General features: G+C 42.8%; 1 protein-coding gene across 1 annotated transcript in view; it reads left to right on the plus strand.

Moving 5' to 3' along the window:
* The window catches only part of grm4 (glutamate receptor, metabotropic 4), a 1,385,277-nt gene that overhangs the window by 1,212,275 nt on the left and 160,108 nt on the right, over positions 1–12,894 (plus strand). The gene's annotated exons all lie outside the window — the stretch shown is intronic.

The following is a 12,894-nucleotide window of genomic DNA, read 5'->3' on the forward strand; positions in this document are numbered from 1 at the left end:
AGAAGTTATTTGGTGTGAACCATTGCAAACTCATCACCAGAAAACTCTGATCTTCATTTTTCTCCAATGCATCTAAAGAGAATCCTTCAGGCCCAGAACATTTCAACTGCCATCTTGAGGACTGATTAGATGTGATTTTTTTTTGATTCTTTAAGGTAACTAAATGCATACTACATCCTTAGAAATCATCAGTGTGTGTCTCTCTGTAAGGAATGGGTTTTTGTTGAGATTACATTTTGAGTGTTGTGAAAAATAAATGTTTATCCTTTCTTTTGATTTAAACTTGCAAGAAAGTTTGTCCTGTGTCTGTTCTTTAAAGTCACAGCTGTCAAGGGGTTAAAACATTCCTTTTCTAAAATACATCTTGTTGCAGTCAGCTAAGAGATGAGAAAAGGGGGAAATTATCCCACATCTCTTCCCCATCCATAATATGGAAGATTAGAAAATAGAAGGTTTAGGTATAATATGATTAATGTAGGCATATTTCTGATCTATACAGGACAGATCAATTTTGTATTTTCACCTTTCTCAACTGGAAATCTGTTAATCTCACCTGACACATCTGCCTCATGTCAACTTGCAGTAGGCCTAGTTACAGTGCTGTGATTCATTGAATAATTCAGTAATTGCAACTTCAGTGCCTACATTTCCAAAGAGCAGAGTCTTCACTTCAGAGCAAGCAGCTGGCCATATAACTGATGTACATATCATTTATACAGACAGCTGTCTGTGCTGAAGTGTAGAATAGGTTCTGTAGACATTATAAGACCGAGGTTAAAATTGCATAATTATTAGATGAGTCAGGGTAGCTGTAGGCTCAGCAACCTGCAACTGCTCATATGAAGGAATTAATGTCTTTACACCATCTGCTGCTGTTTTGCTCTCCAGATATTTAAACAGCTCGACCAACTGAATCAGGGTTGCACCAATACAGAAGTTTTACCTTTGCATATCCTTTCCACCTACACTCTCTCCTGTGAGGATAGCTTCATCTCCACAGAAAACTACATAATGCTGTAATCTTTATTTGCACTTTGTGTTTACTGTGCATCAGTTGAACTACGTGGTTGGCATTAGTTGATTTATATAGTTCACTGTTTGTTGGTAATTGTGATAAATAACATATATTCAGATATATTTTGCATAAAGCTAAATGTATGGCAAAAGGAGCAAACAATGCTAAATTGAGATTGAAGGTTAGAAGGATAACAGTAGACCCAAGAAAGCACAATATGAAACTTGGAAGCATTGTGAACTGTGAGAAGGAAAGTGTAGAACTTTAAAAGGACATAGAAAGGTTGCTGGAATGGGCAGATAAGTGACAGATGAGGTTCAATGTGGAGATATGTGAAGTGATTTATTTTGGTAGGAAGAATATGGAGAGACAATATAAAATAAAGGGCACAATTCTAAAGGGGGTCCAGAAGCAGAGGGACTTGGGTATATATGTGCATAAGTCATTGAAGGTGGCAGAACAGGTTGAGAGAGCAGTTAATAAAGCATATAGTATCCTGGGCTTTATTAATAGCAGCATAGAGTACAAGGGCAAGGAAGTCACGTTGAACTTGCATTGAACACTAGTTTGGCCTCAGCTGTAATATTGCGTCCAGTTCTGGGTGCCTCACCTTAGGAAGGATGTGAAGGCATTGGAAAGAGTGCAGGAAAGATTCAGTAGAATAGTCCCAGGATGTAGAACTCCAGTTGTGAAGAAAGATTGGGGAAGTTGAAACTGTTTTCCTTGGAGAAAAGAAGGCTCAGAGGAGATTTGATACAGGTATTCAAAATCACAAGGGGTCTGGAGAGAGTAGATATGAAGAAACTGTTCCCACTAGTGAAATGATTAAGAATGAGGGCTGGGATTTAAAGCAATTGGTAAAAGATGCAAAAACAACATGAGGAAAAAGTTTTTCAAGCAGCAAGGCGTTAAGGTCTGGAATGTACTGCCTGAGATTATGGTGGAGGCAGGTCCAATTGAAGCATTCAAAAGGGAATTAGGCAGTTTCCTAAAAAGGAAGAATGTGCAGGGTCATGGGGAGAAGCTGGGAGAATGGCACTGAGTGAATTGCTGATTTGGAGAGCTGGTACAGACACGATGGGCCGAATGGTCACCTTCTGCACTGTAACAATTCTGCGATTCTGTGATGTAGTCCATGGATTTGACAGTTCCTATGACCAATCGCTCACACTTGTATAACTAGCAGGGCCCTGGTGTTTTTTGTTGCTCCTAAGCCTTTAATTGTATTTACAATATTAGTTAGAGCAGGGCCAGCTAACTCAGCTGTGGCTTAGCAGTTGCGTTCCCAACCCTGAGTCAGAGATTGTGATTTAGGTTCCACTACAGAGACTTCAGCATGAAATTTAGGCTGATGCTCCTGTGCAGTGCTGCACAGTTGGAGTTTCTATTTTTGGATGAGACAATAAGGCTGGATTTTTGAAGAGCTGTAAAGACTTTGCAATGTATCCAAAATGGCGGACAGACCCTGGATCCAGAAGCCCCACTGCGATATCCAGAAACCATTTTCATCGAGGGTTTGGGGGGATGTGGGGGATGGGGAATCAAGGGTGGGAAGTGACTCCCACATGTAGGAAACTCAAACTCAGCAGGGCCTTTTGAACTCAGTGCTGAGTTCAAACATATCTTATTTTCACTGGAGCAATGGCCTTATCTCATAATGTAGGAGTTACAAATTTCTAGAATAGACATAAATGCTCTTGAAGGGTAGATAACATATAAAGAAATACCAAGCTGTCAAGGTCTTTACATCCCCTGCCATTTGAAAATTGAAAAAACAGCCTGCCTGTGTCTGAGTTGAAACAAAACCTATTTTAACAGTTTCAAGAGCTGCTTGTTGACATAACACTAAGTGCTATCATTATAGTATTATTAATGATTGACTGATTTCTGAAACCTATCATTGTTATAGTGGGAGGTTGTAAGTTCATAGTTTGATGTTTGTTTTTATAAAATATTAAGTACTTGAGATTTAAATGTATTGAATTGGCTTCCATTAATGGGAGTTTTTTTTTATATGGTGAAGCCTGTATTATAGATATTGTTATGGCACAGCAAATGGTAAATGCTGATCTGCTCAAGTCCCAGAGGGGAACTTGAAACAGCTGCCACAACTGTTTTTGCAGTTTGTATTTTTACAAATTCAAGATGCGCGCCTTGAATTCAGCAGTAATAAGTTTTTTTTTACAAAACTAAATTAAACATTTATTAATAAGAGAAATAATTTTAAGCACATACATAGTTCTACAAATTACTACTATGATAACGTTTAAATCCCATAATTAATTTAGATCCCAGTTACACCTCTGTTAAGGCAACAAGTAAATAAGTAAAACAAAGATTTCAACAAACCCAGGCAAAGCACATAATACCCTGGACAGCGATATTTAAAACAAATTCTCTTAGCTTTGGTTTCTGGAGACAGCAGCTTGGTACATTAGAGACTGGAGGCTTTTCACGCTTGTTGGATCTTAGAATTCCTTCTTCTTACACATAACATCACCTTTATACAAGTTTCTCCTCTTTTAATGTAAATCCCATTGTTACAATATGTAACTTTACTTTTGCCATAATATAAATCTTTCATAGTACTCATAATATCAGTAATCTTTGGGAAAAATAAACACACTGTTTGGCTTAGCCTCTGTTGGCTAGGTGTAACACCGTTAACACCTTACCATCTCTTTCACGACTCTGGGTTATCTAAAAATGCAAATGTTCTTCACACCTCACATTCTAAAACTTTAGCAATGTTTACGTATTTAGCATTTCAAACCTAGTTTCCCTTCTGATATATCAAAGCACCCAGACCAGCTGTCTGTAATTCAATTAAAACCCACACACTCATACACACAGAGAAACTAATCCAAATCCCACTATTAACCTATCCTTACAATCAATTACAATAATGTTATGAAAATTATTATATTTTCATGACAATATTTAGACCTTTATTTTGTTTAAGCTCTTCATAGTTCCTGAGGTCTGCCCATGTTGGATACTGGGTGAGTTGGCATGGAGGGTGTAAGGGCAAAGTGTGCTTGGTGGGCAGAATGAGTTTGCACTAAGTTGACATAGGCGTTAGAAGAGGCCATGGCGATGGGTGTGGGCATGAATTGGGATTAAGTTGGCAAAGGCATTATAAAGGGGACTTGGGGTGCCTGGGGTCATGGGTTGGCATATATGAATGTGGGGAATAGATGAGGAGGGTGTGGGGGTGTGAGGGGCGAGGACTAGAGATCCTAATGTTTAAGATAGCAACTGGAACAATGTTTCAGGGAACCAAGGCCGGACCTTTAACCAGATTGTTTCAGCACTCAACATTGCCTGTGGTTGCCTCTGAATTCGCATCTGGAGCAGCGGGCCTGACTCTGTTCCACGCCCGTGCCCCCACCGGAAGGAAGATCTCATCATTCGGTGAACTTTTTCCTGAGTCTGGTATGGTGAGCTGGGAGATTTTCCAGCTCTTTGCACCTGCCTCGTGAGCGAAAATCCAGGCCTAAATCAAGGCCCTAACTGCTCTCCCAGGTGGACCAAAAAATCTCATACTATCTTGAAGAATAGCAGGGAGTTCTTCCCATTGGCTTGGCCAGCACTTATCCCTCAAAATCACTAACACAAAACTGAGAATCTGGCCATTAACACATTGCTGTTTGTGGAAGCTTTTTACAAATGGCTGGCACGGTTCTTATATTGCAACAGTGACTGCATTTCAAAAGTATCTCATTTGTTCTAAAGCACTTTGGGACATCTTGAGGTTTTGAAAGGCACCATGTACACGCAAGATTATAAGTGAAATGGAAATTCTGTCCATTGTTCAACAAATGACAGAAGGCTCACATTCATCCCAGTGAAGGAAAAAGTTAAAATGAATCACTTGATTCTAATTTTCTCACACTGATTTTCACCACTGAGGTGGGAAGCTCGAGTTGGGAAATTTCCCACCTTGGTAGAAAATGCCCTGAATGGCGCAATCTTCGCTCTGCCAATGGCAGGTGGCAGGATGGAATCAGGCCTAGTGTCCCCAGAGGCAGATTGGAGATGGCTATAGGGGTGGTTGAGTGCCTAACCAGCCCATATTACTTCTCTGGCACTTCGTCCCAGTTGTCTGGTCATATTTTATGCCCTTAACACCTCACCCCTCACTCTCCATCATCTCCCACCCGGTCCTCTTGCCACCTCCATGTCCCCATGCCAAATCAAGACCAGCACTTGCCACCTGCCTGCCCCCATGCCAGCCCAATGCTAAGTCATACCCCCACCCATCCTTAATGGCCCCTCATACCCTCCATGCCAACTCATGGGCTTTCCATGCCAATTCATCCAGTATACACTATGCACAGAATCAATGAACCCTATGGGCAGGATCATCCCCCTGTTGGGGGAAGTTGTGCGGGAATGGGCATGAGCTGGCAGGTTCCCAATCAGCACCCACGTTTGGGGGCGCGCCGCCATTTCACGTGGGCAAGCCAATTAAGGCCCGCTCAGCATAATGTGTGCCAGGAAGCGCTATGCGCTCCCTGTGCGAGCGGGGGACAATTCCCTCAGCCGTGAGTGCACAGATCTCCCTGAGGCAAAGTGCTGCCTCAGGGAGATTGGCTCAGGTTTCAAACATTGAATAAAGATGAGGAAAAAAAAATATTGTCATGTCCTGAGCTGGGACATGTCCATTACTTTTATTTAAAAATTTGTGGAATTTTTAAAATCCTTCATGAAACCTCATCCCACCCGTGGATGAGGTTTCATGTTTTTTTCAGAAGGTCGCCTGGGCTCTTCGCCTGCCCTGCAGCCTTAGGGTTAGACAAGCAGGTCCATTAAGTGTTTTAGTTACTTTATTAATGGCCTTAAGTGCCTGCTGACCTGAAAATCTAAATGACACGGGGTGACGTCAGGATGCATGCCCAACGTCACCCCGTGTCATTTTACCCATCTGCGAGCAGGCCCCGCCCCCACTCGCTGGCCTAAAATTTCTCCCCTATAGTAACAGAGGTTAGAACCTAGATTATTTCCAGGATTAACTCTATGGGTGCCCTGTTTACAAAGCTGAAGAGAACTGTTGATTTTTCTTATTTGACATTTTTGAGATTATATTATTTTAATTTTTTTTTAGTTACTTTTAAGTTATTTTTGAGCTTAGAAGAATGAAAGATGATCTTATTAAAACATATAATATCCTGAGAGGACTTGACAGGGTGGATGCACAAAAGATGTTTCCCTTTGTGGAAGAGACAAAGCTTATTAAATGGCAGAGCAGGCTGGAGGGGCTGAATGGCCTACTCCTGTCCCTAAATCGTATGTTTGTATGTTCGTATTTTTCTTGGATCTCTTTTGTCACTGGCTCAGTATTTATTTGCACAAGATTAAAAGGTATGAAGTGCTTCAGTTTCGCATTATTGACATTTTAATGGCCTGTTTGATTGACACTTCTATAGAGTTGTCGGAAGAGCAATTTTTTCCAATAATTATGAATGGGTGTGTTTTTTTTTCTAAGCAGTTTCACACATGCCATCATTACTACAGGGTTCATTGACTCTGTACATAATGTATACTGGATGAATTGGCATGGAAGGACCATGAGTTGGCATTGAGGGTATGAGAGGCCATTGGGGGTTGTTGGGGTGAATGAGTTGGCATGAAGGGGCAAGGGGTTCATGGGTACGACCTTTTGAACATAGCTTTCAAAACATCCTCAAATCCAGACTATGGTTCACAACTCCTCTGAGATCTGTCAACAACGGATCATAGAGAAGCTGGCCGAACTCCAGGAAAATTGCCTACTCCCTCAATACAACTGGCTACTTCAGGAGTGTAGGGAGCTGGCTTGCTAACTGCACCCTAATGCTGCCCTTGTAAAAAATGGGTTGCCAAAGATGGGGCGGCAATCCCAGAATCAGGTCCTGCCCGCCATTTTTAAATGGCTCCTGAGTCCTTCAGACTCCTTGGAAATTCAGGCCCTGGAGTCTATATAAGTCAGACATGCAGCATGACAATTCGGAGGCAGTGGATGGTCGAGAGATGTGGCAGTGAGGTTGTTAGGTCTTGTCAGTGTACAAATGGAACATGATGATGTGTTTTTGGAGGATGTCACTGAAGGGGAGAATGTAGCTGAGAAATTGAAGGGGATCAAATATAAAACCCTGGGAGGCTCCAGAGGAGGCTCCAGAGTGTGGGGGTGTGGGGGTGGGGGGGGGGTGGGTGGTGGGGGGGCGGTGGTAACAGGATTTGTTGTTCCTTTTGGGTTTAAAGCTGATGAAACAGCTCCTAGCTTCTTTACCCTGACCTTGCATTGAGGGAATGAGGAAATTCCCCAGGGGCAACAAGGAGAGAATCAGCCCTCTAGTAAACTGATACAACAGCAGCATTGCCAATTGTACTAGAAATGTTCCACAACAACTGATCCCATTGGGTTTGCAACTATTTTTCATTATGTTTTAAATTTCAAAAAGTCATATATGTTAGTTGTGCCTACCCACCTCATGCACAGAAATTGAATGGTTAGTTCTTTTATTTATTCGGGTATCAGTTGACAGGACACTAAAGTATAACAACTACAGTGAAGCTCAGCCTGAGGGTTTCTGAGTGAATAGGATTTGTATTGAGTGCCAATGGGCAAGGCTGGAGCATATGACAACAGCCCTGGTTCAGACAGTCTTCTGGTGTTTACGCACCATCTGGATCAAATTCTATGTGCAGCTGCTGTGTGCTTCTAATGCAAGCATGAGGAGCCTGTCTTAAATGCCAAAGTTCTTTCCATGTGTTTCATGACATAATTACAAGATCCTAATTAACAATCAAAAGAATTAATAGCTGCTCTGTAAATCAGCCCCTCTGAATGTCCTTCAGTTACCAAAGACAAAAGGCACTGTAATATTATTGATTTTAACAGATATTATCAGCTTCCTTGCCAACTGACACTGCATCACACATCAAAAGTTAATAGTAAATCAAAGGAAAGAAATGAGAACGGATGATTCAACCTTGGTTTTTGTACTCTGAATTTAGGGGCATTGTTTAGTTTATAAGTAACATTGGTGGTCTTTTTTAAAATTCTTCATTACAATTTAAAATTTCTTCCTACCCTCTTTTCATTTGTGCACTTTTACTCAGGAAATGTGCTAGTTTGAGATCTCTATTGGCACAATTCTCTATAACCAATTTTGAATGGGTACAAATGGTCAGAATGATGTGCCTTCATTTCTGTCTGTGGAAAGCTAACTGGATTCCTGTTGGTACATGTTAGAACACAACCAATAACCAGAATGCATCTTGTAGGAAAGTCCACAAGCAAATGTTACTTGCCACTTTCAGCCCAAGCCTGAATATTGTCCAGGTCTTGCTGAATTTGGACTTGGACTGCTCCTGTATCTGAGGAACCACAAATGGTGTTGAACATTGTGCAATCATCAGTGAACATCCCCACTTCTGATCTTATGATGGAAGGAAGGTCATTGATGAAGCAGCTGAAGATGGTTGGGCCAAGGACACTACCCTGAGGAACTCCTGCAATGATGTCCTGGAACGGAGATGATTGACCTCCAACAATCACAACCATCTTCCTTTGTACTAGGTATGACTCCAACCAGTGGAAAGTTTCCCCCTGATTCCCATTGACTCCAGTTTTGCTAGGCTCCTTGATGCCGCACTCTGTCAAATGCTGCTGTAATTTATACAAAATTGTATGTACATCTCTGAGCACAGTACTCATATTTACTCAGCATTATAGCTTCAGACTTAACTAACTAGAGATAGTATTTAATGGACACAATGGGGCTCTTGCCCACTGGCTGGAGAGCAGGGGAGAGCCCTGCATTGCCTCTTTTAGGGAAAACAAATCTATTAAGTGCCAATCAGACTCTTAACTGGACTACGGCTGGCCCGAAGATCAAGTACCCCAAAGGCAGGAGCCCTTCCTGCTGAAAGCTGCTATCCAAACAGAGGCCAGTGGCTCTATTGAACATCAGTGACACTGGGGAGACAGTGGCAACTACACGAACAACACCCATCCAAGGCCTAGTATTGTTGTTGGGTCCCAGGCCACAGGTGAGTGATGGTGGGAGGGGTGGGAGGGTGAGCAGCAAGAGCAGAGGGGTGGCTCTCCGCAGCACCCCCTTCCCAATGCCATATCCCTCGACCAGGCAAATGAGTGCATTTGAAAGAAGGACTCCCCTCCCCACCCCACCCCGTCACCCCTCCCCACCCGTCCCCATGCAACCCTACCTGGGTCTGCTTGCCATGCTCCCCACATGGCAAGCCACTGCTGCGTTACCAGCAGTGATGGGATGAGGCCTTTAAGTGGTCATTAATTGGCCACTTAAGAGCTTAAATTGGCAGCAGGATGGGAAGGCTGGCCACAGGCCTTCCCATAATGGACTTAATTCGATTGGAGCTGATTAGGTGGCAAGGCCCCCACCTGCCTGATTAAATGTTTTCTCCCACAAAACTTGCCACGGGGAAGGGCATTAAATCCCCCCCAAGAATGTGAACTCCATTGGGCCAAAATGTGTTCTTCTAGTTAAGGATTTAATGTTTTTATGTTGAAATCTTGCCAATGGCAAATAAATATTTCTCCCTCACTATTTGTAATAATTATCACTGAAAGTTCAGATACAGTCTGACAGTTAAATAACTTCTTAATTTTAAAAGGCATTTTTTCATTTCAAACTCATTTCCTTTCCAAAGCGTTTTTAAAATGAAAAAGTTTATTTCAGATTTTACTTCATTATTTGAACTAAATAACATGAGACCCACTGACGAGTTTTTCCAATGGCTGTTGAGCTACTAATAATCATCTTTGACAACAAATTCTTATCAGTCATACTCAGCTTATTTCATTTTTGATGATTTTCTTTATAGTGGAATAAAGCTTTTTTTTCCATGATTGCACATTTGAAAAAGGATGCAATGCGCATTCTGCAGTTTTCCCTCAGTGCCAATATAATTAGTAATTGCCCATTATTATTTTTCTCATTTTCAATTTTTCTCATAAGCCACTTTATATGGACTTGCATGTTCAATTCATCAGATGGACTGGATTATATAGGGCAGTGTTGGTCTTTACATGGATATATTTATCGGGTCCCAGGTTAACTAAACAGTGGGCGGAATTTTATGTGCCTGTTGGCGTCGGCCATGTTTGGCGGCGTGAGTGATCAAAATGGCGAGAAACCAAAAATCGTCGTGAGACCAGTTTGCAATCATCTACTCTGCCTGTCGATGATGAGCTGTGTTTACTGCTGTTGGATGTCGGGAGCTTTATTGGAAAACATCTGCATATCATTATAAGCCCTGCTTACCAGAATTGACCCTCAACCTGTATCATCTGAACACATCGGCGTGCAATTCAAAACTGTACAAAAGCAACATGCACCTGGTGTCCTGCACTTCACTCGTGACTTTGAGGTTTGTTTGCCTACTTTACTTCGGGCAGCATTTGCAGTAATCAGCACCAGGCTTCACAGGCAGCACCACAGCACTTTTGTGGGGGCCTCTACCTACCAGACTAGCCATAAGGTGGGGGGTGGCTTTTCAACAGCTTCAGGGCTAAGGGTTGCTTGGGGAAGGGAGAGAAGTGGCCTCAGGCAAGGGAAGAAGCTGCAGGGTGGGGGTTGTACTGGGGAAAGGGGTCCCAGGGTGTGTGGGGGAAGTTGATCTGTGCAAGTGGCCTCAAGGTGGTGAAGGCTGAGGAGGCAGTCTGCAGAAGATGTGAGGCTAGATGGAGATGTGAGGGTGTGTGTGAGAGAAAGAGTGGTGATATCCCTTGAGCTGGCAGTGAGATGCCAGTGAATGTGTGAGTTTACCCTGGTGGCACAGATGAGATCATTCATCCATTTTCTGCATTGGATGGCCAACCTCTTTTGTGCAGCGCTGGCACTAATCACCACTGTCATCACCTTCCAAGCCAGAGTGGTGAGATTGCTGGACCTCCTGCAGCCAGAGCAGTAGAGGACATTGTGCAGGTTCCAACGGTGTCCAGAAGGCATTCTAGAGAAGCATCACTGAATTAGGGGGCTGCAGTCTTCTTGCGTTTCGGGGCCATGTCTTCTATGCAGTAGTCCTGGACTGGAAGCACTGAGAGGTGTGTACATGGCTGCACTGTAAACATGGGACCTGGTGTGAGGAAGCAGTCAGGTGATGGCGTGGCGGGCAAACGAGAGACTGCCCCCATCGAAACAGTGTCTTTCCTGGGAATGCATGATTAATGCAGCGGGATCGGGATGAGACAGCATGAAAAGCCGCCATTGCAATTTTTCCCCCTCGCTACCTCAATGGGATGATTGCGCTTAATGTATTTCAGATTAATGAATGTTTACATTTCCCTGCCTCAACGGGACCCGAGATGGAGTTCTCATGCATTGTGATCCACATGCCTGTCAACAATCCCTATCAAAATTTTCTCCTTTCAATTGTACCTAACCCTTCCTTATAGCAAACGAGTGAGGTGAAAATGAGCTGAAGAGTAAGAACAATTGATTGTTTTTCAGATTTCCTGCTTTAAGATTTGCCTATATTCTTTCATGAGCATTAGACTATCTGTTCTTTTTTTTAAACAGGATATCCTGAAATCTATATCACAACCTGGAATACATCCTCCTTTACCTTTCCGATTTAATTCCTGCAATTTGATTCCTTCATTTAAAAAAGAATGTAATATTCTGTGAATCTCTCTAACTTTGTTATTATTATGGAGGAAATCATAAATATTTCAGCTATATTTGTTGTAACAAACTAAAAGCAATTGCAATGGCAGCTCTTGTTGGAAGATGCAGTGCCATATCTGTGGAAAGAAGAAATCATCCTTATTGTTAACATCATGTCATTCCGATTGCAGCATTATCTGTTGACTTTAACAGTTTGGGATGTGTAAAATCAGCCATTTTATACATACCAATAAAGCCTCCATGACATTTCACTGATATATGTTTCTCTGCTTACCCTCAGCTTCCAGGTTTCCTCTGCTCCCTCCCCATTCCCACTCTCCTACCTTCCCTGAAAACATTTGATACCTGGACGCCTGAAGCTGAGGAAATTGGAGAAATGTCATGCTTCAGTTGCGCAGCCTTAAAAGTATCAGCCTTTGGAGATGATGGACTGCTCAAACGGCCTGCCACCATACGATGACTTAAAAAAATTCCTAGTTACTCAATAGGTACATCCTTTATATTATGTCATATTGAACCATTGAACTGAATTTTCTCCCCTGCTGGGGCAGAAACTAAGGCAGATGGGGCCCAAAAGTACCAGCACCAGCCCATGTGCTGTTCTCTCAACATCACTCCCAGTGCTAGCCATTTTAGTGGAGGCAGGATTGGGGCCGGCATAGCTACCTGCCACCACAAGGTAGCCAATTAGGCTCAATATGAGCCTTGTTAAGTCCAAATAGAGGAGGATGCCTGGAATTTTCAATTCAGCCTCCAGTCTCCCACACCAGCAGGGGCCAGTTTAAGTGACTGGAGGTGGGCACTAGGCGGCAGATTTTGGCAGGGGAGAGTGGGGCTAGCACTCCAGATAGGCTGACAGGCACTCCCTGCCTGCCTGAGTGCAAAAGCAGCAACATGCAAGCTTAGAGAGGGACTTCCCCACCATAGTGGTGGCTTGTCTGCAAGAACAATGTTTTAATTTCAGTTTTAAACAAGTTGGCACTCCCATGTTGAACTGTGCTCTCAATTACTTACCTACCATCATGGCCTGTTACTCGTCTCAAGGTGGAAGGCCTCTGATTGGCCCTCTATCTTCGAGCGCTCACCTGGTGCCCTAAGTTGGACAGGGAACCTGTCTCCATTGCCAATGAAAATCTCAATGAGTAACTGTATTCCATTAGGGGTGAATTTAAGACTCAGAAACAGTTCTGACTTCTCTTTCCCAGCCTCATTGGGAAAATCCAA

The sequence above is a fragment of the Carcharodon carcharias genome, chromosome 9 (assembly GCF_017639515.1).
Source record: "Carcharodon carcharias isolate sCarCar2 chromosome 9, sCarCar2.pri, whole genome shotgun sequence".
Classification (NCBI taxonomy): domain Eukaryota; kingdom Metazoa; phylum Chordata; class Chondrichthyes; order Lamniformes; family Lamnidae; genus Carcharodon; species Carcharodon carcharias.